Here is a 10,965-nt window from a genome sequence, read left to right as displayed (position 1 = left end):
GATGACTTAAATGAGAAACATGTTCTTCAAAAGAAAAGTCCTCAGAGACCTGTAAGACACTATAACCTCTGATCTGAATGTTCGATACCTTTTCCCTTCTGTTTAAATATCTTTCTCTCATATAAATTACAAATCAATACTAACCACAAGAGATTCATCAGTCTTATCTCCTGCTTGGCGTATACTAAAACAATCATGATTATCACTTGTAAAAAATACTTGTTAATTAAAGTACCTCTTCAGGTCATTTCTTCACAGCCTATGACCTGAGATTAATGGCTACAGCTCAGTAGACCATTGTTAGAGATTGCTTCCTCCATTTTGAGGAATGATAAAGATTTAATTAATTATATCTTGATTAATGAATTGGAGTAGAACATGATGGTGGGAGGTTCATTTCCTCCTAGAGAAAACAAAAGTTTTGAGTTTTGTTCCTAACAGGATTTGCTAGCTAGTATTGAGATATTGGTATTTAAAATAGAATATTTGAAATGTTCAGATGAAACTGATCAGACTTACATTTTATTACGCAGCATTACATATAAAGGCACATTCAGCCTTTAGGAAGGCATGACCTGTGGTTAAAAGGAGGACAGGGCAAAATAATGAGCTCATTCCCTGACATTGACTGACTTGGACTTTTTCATCATGTTGCTTCCCCATTCTCTCCTCACCCGCCTTTTCAGCAGAATGTCTGGCAGAAGGGTGTATGGCCTGTGCTGTATTATTTGACAAATATATTGTGTTATAAACACATACCCTATTTTATATCACTTGCATAAAGAGTAAAGCTAATAATTGAGGTGTCATGATAAAGTTTTCATGTCTCTATGAATCATAGTTGATCTTCCTTTTCCACAAAATTTTAGAATAACTTAATAATTTTAGAATAACTGAATCCTCAGTGTGTCTATGAAAATGCCTATTTAGTATTAGAGCTGAAATGTCAAAGCTAATCACAGTGCATTGACAGAGTTCTGGCTGACTGACACAATGTTCCTTAACAATGAAAGGTTTTGTGAGAAAAGGTACTTAGGGTCATTTGGAAATTCAGGAAGTTCTAAGATCCTGAAATTAGATACAAATAAAACTATGCTTCATATAATCACATGTTATAAGGAAAGAGTTCTTGAAATGAGTGTGGTGCTGGGCTGGGATGTTGCTCAATTTGAACTGGGGACGTTTTAGTTTCTGACATTTTCTGTATCAGTAACCCTCGATGTACAGTGAAATTAATGGGTGACTGTGGGGGTATACTTACAGCTTTTTACTGGCTAGGCTAGTGGTTGAATGCCTTAGAAAGCCTCGAGCAGCCTAGATAGGTAGCACAGGCAATCCAGCATTTCAGTAGCTCTAAAAGCAGTAAATGTATTAGCTGCAAACCTGATACCACCAGCAGAAGCAAAGAGGGAGAAATACAGCTCTTAGCCTGCTTAATTTCCCGCAATTAGAAACTTTCAAAGAAACAGAAGCACACAGATGTTCGCAGAAAGAGTTGCAGAGCCAAAAGAGGCAGGGCCTTCCTTGATCCTGTCTTTTATTCGGAGAAGGGGAAAGGGGAGGACTGGGGGCGGACCTGAGGTGACCGGCCAATCAGACACTGCTAAAGAGTTTGAGTTACATTTGGTTTTGCCGGTGCTTGGAACAAAGGAGCTCGGAGCACGTGGCAGAGGCAAATGTCTTGGGGAGGGGGAGGGGAAGCTCGGAACATGCAGCAACAGGTGACTGTTCTTTCTTGCTTTGTTCTCTTTCCCACAATGCCATCTTGCATTATATGGCTGATTTGGATGGATTATTGCTTCTCAGCGGTAAGGACCTGCATGTTGTGATCCTTTTCTTTTTTGTTGGAGGGAGAATTGGGCAGAGGGTGAGCTGTGCAACTCTGGTGGCTTTTGAAGGATGCTTTGGACAGCTGGATTGAAGCCCAGACCTTGCTTTGAACCTCAGTCTGTTCTGTCATGTCAAGTACCTAGTGGGAGAAACACTTGCCAGGATGGCATTGGAAGATCTTTGGATTTTTATTCTTACAGCAGAAATGTGCTGATTCCAGATACTCCAGATACTCTATCTATCTGGTGTAAATAGACCAGCAGAGTTGAATTCTTTAATCCCAATACCTATTGTGGTTTCTTTTCTTGTAGACAGTGCAAAGTGGACAAATGATTGTGTCAACTTAATGCGGTCAGTGTTGAATGCAGTCAGTGTCTCTGTGAAGCCTTCGAGAATACTCAACAATTGCTCAGCCTGAATGAAGAAACTCAGTCACAGACAACACAGTTTTGTCTATATAGGAGTGCTTCTATTTCTCAGGACAAACACGGCTGGATTTTGGGAGGTAAATGCCATGTTTTCAGTGCTCTGAAGATTTAAAGAGCAGCAGGCTGTGCACACATCCAAAGAAGACTGGTTTGTTTTGAGAAACTAGAGAGCTTTTTTATAGTCCAAGCTGATTCTTGTTATGTCTCTGGTTATAATGTCACATTACTTACTGTGTCTGAACTACACCAGAAGCCTATACCCGGAAGACAGCAGCTACTACTATTTCCTTCTACTTCTTTTCCTGCTTAAATAAGAGGAGTCTGAATAGTTTGTTATTTCATACTTCACACAATCACATACAGACATAGAATAATTACCTTTCAAAATACACTAAAGTTTTATTAAACTATTATTTAGTTTTTATCTTATTAAACATGTATACTTGAGTTCCAGTGATGTTTCACATCAACAAGAACTGACAGAGAATACAAAAGGTTTCTTATTTTGTGTAAATTTATTTCTTGTTTTCTGTAGTTTACTTTTTCCTGCTTTTAATTATATTCATGTCTGTCTGTCCATCTCTATTGGACTCTAATGGTAGAAAAACAGGTCTTCTAATGAGGAAATAAAACTACCAGTTTGATCAATTGGAAATGCTGATTATTCTAATTCCACTGCAGTCGTTGATTTTTGGGGCAAAAATATTCTGAAGAGCCCAACCTTTTAGTTCATGCTGCCGGTGTGTGTTGAAGGGGGAAAAGGAGAAAGGCACTGCAGTGATATGGGGACAGAAGGGTGCAGTCCTGCTCCAGGCTGGGGAGTGCTGGGATACAGAGGGTGGGCTTGTAATGGGAGAGGCCTGGGTACAGAGAGGGTCCTTTGAGGGGGAAAAAAGAAGGGACAAACCTATTCCTGGGTGAATTGGTATTGAATGACTATAATGCTGACTTTTTTTTTTTTTTTTTTTCTTTTTAGTGTATCACAAACTTTTCATGAATATCTTTCCAACTGACGATCTGGTATCTAATATTTTCTTCAAACTAATTATCTAATACCTAATTTCTTTCCATAAGGGCAAACTTCTCATGATGCTATCAGAAAAGTCACAATCACAAAGCACCAAACAGCTTTTAAGAGCTGCATGAGGAGCAGACATTTGATACTGTTAGAAGGGAGAAGTGTAAGACATAGGTCCTTCAGCTGAGCCAGATGTGATGTGTAGTAGGTATCTTTGTAGATGGATACTAGTGGTCATCTGGAAGAGAGAGAGATGAACAGAGAGAAATATATGGCTATATTTCTAGGTATAGGAAATATTCCTTAATTATAAAGCTGTTTGCTTGTAAAGGTTTTGCCTGTCCTTCATATTACCTCTGCATAAAAGGATTTGATGAGGTTTATTTCACTATGGACACACTTGTGGGTAAAAAACATCCTCAAATAAAGGCCTACAGTTTATAATTATAAATCCTGCAATTGGTAATAATGAGCCTAGAAAAGTAATTTTATGTGCCTAGATCTTTGGTATGAATTGTATGCCAAATATTACAAACAATTTCTGAACCTATTTTTTATGGTTTATCGCTGAATTTTCTTTGTCACAAGGTACATCCATTTTACTTATTTCTTCATCACTTATAAAAACATTTCTAGTCATTGGTTTTGAAGAGGCACTGCATTATGGAAATAAGGAATATGTATCTTTCTCCATCTTGATGTAATACAGATGACAAATATTAATTAAACAGCCAAGTGTCACAGTACAGGTTTCCATCTAGATCTCTCTAATCTCCTTTTTGTCGACTTTATCACCTCATAAAATAAGGTAGAACTACTGATCAGGAAATACAGAGTGATGCAAAAGGCAAAGCAAATTTGCATTGGTATGTTGAATGTCCTGTGAAGTGCCCTGTGCTATCTTGTAAAATCTAATCAAAACTCTTTGATGCTGTGCCTTCTGGATGAGTGATTTGATTTTAGGCAAATTGGCTCTCATATTTATGCTTTAAACTAGATGTGGCATATAATGTTCATGTTTTGATCACTGCTCCAGTAAACACAAAGGGGTTTATTTAGTATGTTACGAGTAAGACATAGAGTCGAAAGATTGTGCTTGACTTGCAAAACAACAAAATAAATCATACAAGAAAGTCAGCATTCAATAAATTATGCACTTCACATCAAGCTGTGTCGACATCTTAAATGAAGTATAGCTTAAAGATAAGGTGTTAAAAGGGAAAATTATAGATGTACAGTGAGTTTCTTTAAAACTATCACTTATCCCCATTCCATCACTGTAGCTGTCATTTTCTCTTTTGGGCTTTAGTTTTCTTTCTACATTTTTTGGCCTAAAGTGTCTGAATTATGACAGAAACTGCCATATTATGAATAATTCTTGATAAATGCAAAAGGAGATGAAATCTCTACAAACTCAATGAATATTTAAGGTCACATATATAATATTAGCTCTGACAGATTGTTAAACCTGAGGGCTCTTTTTGAACTGAAGGAAGTTTCATTGAAAACCTGGGATTTTCTTAAAGCATGTCTTGCATGTAATACGTTCATATTACAAAATTCTTGTTTCTAAGCACACATTCACTTTTCCTCCCTGTGGCTCCAGTCTGATACACAGCACTTCTGTTCTTTTTACCCTCTCACACTACATGCCTATATCATAAGCTGCTAAACAAAATACACTTTTTACTTTCACTATTGGGCTATCACTTCAACAGGCTGTTTTGAGTTTGTAAGAAAGTTTACAACTGAAATGCGTGAGAAGAAATTCCAATGAAGAGTAAATCTCAGAAAATTCAGAGTTTACATTTGCTTTGGATCAGCATTTAAAACTTCACTTATCCAGCTCATGTTTACTGTAGTAATTTGGCATTTACTAATGGAGCCATTTGCTCCATTAGTAAATGCCAATTCTCCTAATTGTTGGCATTTCCTTCTTTCTTTCAGGGTGGAATCAGGAAATCTGGATGTTATGAAAATATTTATAATAACTACAAGAGGCTAATAATTATCTTCAAAGCAACTAAAGTCAGGAAATTCAGGCTTAAGCTTCCAAAATTGACCTAAGATTTGATGCTTATTTCCACTCTCTATCAGCCTCCTTATAATACAGGATCTGAATCATATATCAAGGCATGACAGCGGTTTGAGCCATTTTAGTCAACGCCAGGATGAATGCTGGACACAGCTCTTTTTAGCAATGAATTGTTTCTTTCTCTCTAAAGACAGAAAATGGGAAGAGGGATGTAGAGGTGGTTGATACTTGCTGTGTGACCAGTAGTTTCAGTGGATTATGCTGTGCATTTTTGCCAGCAACCCTTACTTTACGGCTGTAAGCTGTGTTAATAACTCACTTTGTTTTTACCTTTGCTTTCCTGATATTGGAGAAAGCTGCAGGATTTTGGACTGAGTATGGTGTTTTACAGTGGTAGGTGTTTGGGGAAGCCTGGATTGTACATGGGGACTGAAAACTGATAATTTAAGAATTTAAGAAACTTAGTTACAACTGTTAAAATTAAAAAAAACCCCCAGACAAATAAACTTTGGTTTATCAAATATCCTGCAAGTCCATGCAGTTCTCTATTTCTTTTCTGAATATACATTTACAACATTATCTGCATCTGAATTTTAATTTATTAGTATGCAAAAACTTGCAAATATTGGATTTTTATGTGCTAATTCTTGTTAGTAGGGTAGAGACGTCATTCAGTAAAGTACAAGGAAACTTAAATCAGATTTTTACCAGCGAAGCTTAATTTGTGTGGCTTATTGGACAAATTTTGCTTGCTTTGCTGGCTTTCATTGCAACCCATATTGTCTTAAGGGCACCTTGTAGTTCTGCAGGCCATGATTCACTGCCCCCAGAGGCCTGAGAAGTTTTCTATTGAGTTAAACAAAGAGTGTACCAGAGCCAAGAAATACACTGTATTTTTTGATTGAATTTATGAGCTTTGTAGTGACTTGATGAAGTTCTCGAAGATAAAGATATTTTTTGAGAAATGGCTCAAAATTACAACTGAATCTTCGTGAGATTAACTAATGTGAAAGCAAAGGAAAAGATGCTTAAGAGATATTTTAAATAAGTCATCATCACATAATCATTCCTGCATATATTTTACAAACTCCAAGCTCTATCCTTAAAAGCTTCCTGCAAGTGAGATCTGATTTTAGTGTTTTTTAATGACTTAGATGCAGCTTTGAAATAACTTAAGTAATCAATTGATTCTTTTTGCCCATATGGTATCCTCCTGTCTAATGACATGAAACTTGCAATTCTGTAAGATATATTTTTGTTTTGTGTCTGAGGAGCACCTAAAGACTCATTATTATTAGAAACACAAGACATATCTAAAGTTATATGAAAGCCACGTTTTGCTGCATAACCGTTTGTTCATTTATGGTTCTGATGGCAGTTTTTAAGGAGCAGTTTCTGAAATATGGAGCATGAAGGAAGGATGTCTGCAATCCTTTCTGTGACTCTAGTGAATGTATACTGAAAATCACAATATATGAAGAAAAAGTATATTTTAGTTCTGCATTAATTCAGACACACAGGAGAAAGAATTCCCTTTAATCCTTTGACATTCTAGAGGTCAGAACATGTTTTTTAATTTCTGTGGAAAACTTTGACATTTTAGTGATTTATGTTAGTCAAAACTCTGAAATATTTTGGTCAGGAAATATTTCTTAGTGGTTCTAGTTACTGTATTATTTAGGTTCTCTTGTTTCTAGTCAGACTACATCTTCCCTCATGCATCATAATTCCTCAGTGAAGTCAAAATGTCAGGTTTCCTTCTTCTCACATAAAGCTTGTCATATTCAAAACTCTTCTTCAGTATACTCTTTGTTCACAGAACATACTGGCAACTGCCTAAGAATGTAGCTTTTTTTTTATGATTGACAAATAATCCACAAATGTGGTTGTGGTGCATTTTCCATTTACTGCTGCTGGGCTCAAATACCTTCTTTGGAAGACAGGCAATTACCTATACCCTGACTAGTAATTACTTATTTCTGTCCTTTGGTCCAATTCCAGTCCTTATTATTCTGCTTTTTTTATAAACTTGCCTTTCTAATACCCAATATATATATCTCATTTATTCAATTTTTTTCTTTTATGCTTACACTTATTTTTATAGTTCAACAGAGAACAGCCTTTCAATTTATACATCCAATAAAAATTTTATAACAATAAATTGTATCCAAAACTCTCTGTAATTGCTTAAAAATAGAACATATGTATCTGAGAGACAGCTGCTTGACAAGACAAAATTCGTTGCTTTGGCACACAGAAGAACAGATTACCAGGGGTGTGATTTTACTAGATTTTAGCTTTGTTAGTCTAGTCCCTGTGAGCTGTTCTCAAGGTAACAGAAGAAATACGATTCAGCTTTTTCTTCTGCTCAAATCATCTTCTTATTAGAATTTAATTTCCATATTTGAGACTGAATGGGACCATGAATCAACCAAATCCTTTCTCTGCAGCTTCTTAAGGAGATTTCTTCCTTATATCTTTTTTTTTATTGCTGTATAAAATAAAAATTGTAAGTAGAAAAGTGTGAGGTAATTCTACCTTAGATAGCCTTGGGCAGCTGCCACATGAAAGCCTCTCATCCTATCCCAGGAGAGATTCCTAGATTACAAATCTTTCCTTGAGGCTGGACATAAAACCAACCTGCACAGCAGGAGACATCTCTATGATCCTTAAAAAAATCTGCCAGTAGTGTATGGCATTTCTCATGTTCCATGCCCATGGTGAGAGGACCTATTGCTCTGTCTGACTTGGCATACTCGTTCAGGCTGAGAGCTCGATCACTGCATGTAAGACTTATTTTTTAATATAATAATACCTTGGTAATTCACATATGAACCCCAAAACAGTTAAGGAAATGCAGTGTCATGTCTTCATTGGCATGTTAGGAGACAGCTGCTTCACTGGATTCTAAAGAGTTTCTTCAGCTAGCTCAACAGTGTGAAGCAGGCTAAGGAACGCTTTGGAACTAGTGTGGTGAACACTGTTTTACCACCTCCTACTGCAATTTCAAGTTGTTAACTGGGAGACCATCACAAATTGGTACCTCCCACCAGATTCCTGAGTGGTGCAGAGAGAGATGATAACCATGGTATTTCTTAAAGACCCTATCTATTTATTTTGTTAGATTTTGTTGGGGAACTTGAGACTGACTTTGCTAGAGCATGCATTTTAGAGTAGATAAGGAAGATTGTTCAAGCTTTTCCACATTTCCCTATGATCTCATTTTCAGTGATCTGAATTCCACTGTTGTCAGTGGAATTGGAGTGACTTTCTGTCCCCTCTCCCCGCTGTAGAGACTGCTTTCACCTACAAGAGAGGCAGAAGGCACAGTGAGTTCTGTCCTGTCCTCCCTGTCCCCACACCATTGCACCCCTCTATCTCATGGACTGAAAACAACATAGATGCTGTAAAAAATCTTACTGCACTTCAGACCTTGCTGTGTCTGACTTCTACCTTACATTGACAAAATGCTGATTTTTCACAATTATTCTCTTCTGAGCAATTGCTGTGTATGTTACCAGTTCACGTGAAGAGTGGCAGACACTGTGTAAGGTAGAACTGCTACGATGGTAATGAGCTAGGGTGCAAAGAAGTTAATGGTGTCAGACAGGCAGAGCTCGGAGACTCAGCTCATCAGTGTTCTTCTAAACTCCAAATCACCATTTCAAGTCCATCCCTAGGGGCTGTGATGAGTGAGACAGCAAAGATAATGCCTCAGGACTTCTGATATCCTTGATGACAAGAGGAGGTGGACCTTTTCACTCCTTTCTCTTGGTTCCGCTCATTATCTTTCTGGGACCCTACTTGTGGAAGTGCTGTATCCCAGATTATGAGCTTTGGAACGTCAAATACAATTTCTCCTATGTTGTTTAAGAACTGTTGAATAAGGAACTGCTGATGTACATGATGAAGGAGAGCAAAATAAAATGTCCCTCCCTAGGACACTGCTCACTCGATGAAGAATTCTAAGAATAAAAATATTACATAATTGTATATTCAAGTGTTCAATAAGGAGAACTATTGATTGAGAGAACAAGAAATCTCGAATGACTAACAATGACCATCGTGGTCCAGTCTTTCTCCAGGTGAGATTATACTGAAATTATCTCATTTACCTGACACAAATTTGATTGTATGGCACAGAGAAATGCACATAGTGATCTGTCAGCACTTTCTTTAGGGCTAACAAAAATAGTAAATACTTTGCAACAGCAACATTGCATTAGCACATTATTTACCTCAGTACTTTGTGAAGAATTTGCAGGGCTGAAGAATAGAATGAGGTGTCAGAGCCCTATGAATGCTAAAGATAAATTATTGCAAACTAAGTGAAAAGTAACTGATCTTTTTCATTTAGACTTGAATGCAGAAGGACACCCAGGAGTAAGAAGAGGACGATAATGATGGGGTTCGGGTCATTCATGATGGTGCTGCTGTGGAAATGGTATGGAAAGTTCATCTTGTGGGATTAATGCACTTGTCAGCTGCCTGAAAAGCCAGCAGAAGCATGATTGTGTATGGAAGCTGATCTGGTACTTAAAGAGAAGAGGGCCCTGGCTCCTGCTGCCACTGAGACTCAGTCAGCTTTTCTGACAATTGACCTGAACTGTCAGATGCTATGCTTGTCTCTGCTTGTTCTTTGGAAGTGTAGATAATGTGTTTTAAAAAAGGTGTTTTTAAGTGTTTACTTTTCTCTTTTCGTTGCTTGATCATTTTGATTTTAGCAAAAATAAGAACTTGTTAAGAGTAGCACTGTGAATAAGCTCCTCTAGTCCAAAGGGAAGTGTTTGAATTTTGTCAGAAGAAAGTACTGAAATCTGGATAGTTTCTTAAATCTGCCTCCTTCTTGCTCCTCTTCCCCTTTACTTTCAAAAGGTATGAAGTTTTGTATGGGGACTACTGGCAATACACACACACACACCACCAATTAGAGAAGATGGGAATCCATGGAAGTACTGCTAGCAGTAGCTACAGGCATTTAGCACTGCACATTGTCATGCAGAGATAGCTGAACTAATTCTTCTCAGACCACTTGTGTGCCAGAAACTTCTAGTTTTCTGATGTTCTGCTCCAGCTGAGTTATCCAAACTCAGGAACTGCACTAATGTACCTACTTTTGGTTGTTGAGCTGGCTTGAAGAAATGTGAATATGTACTTTCATATAATATTCTGCATGGACACATGCAAGGTTCACCTCATAAGGGTCTGAACATACAAAAAACCACAAACATGATACTAATATCAATCCTGTTTAGTCATCTAGTGTACTGGATTTGTTAAGGTCTGAAATGAGTCCTGTATGAATATTTATAATGGAACTATAATTTGAAATATTAAAAAAAATATGCTTTTATTGCAAGTCAGTGTAGCCTATTGTCATATAGTTAAAAAGAAAAGGAAAAAAACCTAACAGGTGTTTCCTTACATGTGAAATTCCATAATGCATGTGCTGTACTGCTACATACTTGATTTATGCTGGAATCAAAGCAGCCAGTATCACATAATACATTGGAAATTCTGTCATACAGAGAGCTGAGGTTAATACATTGAGCAGTACTATGACCCTTAGTGTTTAAGATCTTGTGATCATTTTAAAAGAGCTGTTACATTTGTCATTGATCAAATTTGACAGCTACATCAAAATAAGGGTATCA

General features: G+C 37.1%; 1 long non-coding RNA gene across 1 annotated transcript; it reads left to right on the top strand.

Annotated features, from left to right (window-relative positions):
* Positions 1-1,695: 1,695 nt before the first annotated feature.
* Positions 1,696-9,954, top strand: LOC125322407. Its single transcript, XR_007201981.1, has 3 exons — positions 1,696-1,808; positions 2,142-2,335; positions 9,669-9,954. It is a non-coding gene; the product is annotated as an uncharacterized LOC125322407 (long non-coding RNA).
* Positions 9,955-10,965: the final 1,011 nt, after the last annotated feature.

Source organism: Corvus hawaiiensis, chromosome 3, assembly GCF_020740725.1.
Source record: "Corvus hawaiiensis isolate bCorHaw1 chromosome 3, bCorHaw1.pri.cur, whole genome shotgun sequence".
Classification (NCBI taxonomy): Eukaryota; Metazoa; Chordata; class Aves; order Passeriformes; family Corvidae; genus Corvus; species Corvus hawaiiensis.
This window is presented reverse-complemented; position numbering and strand designations above follow the sequence as displayed.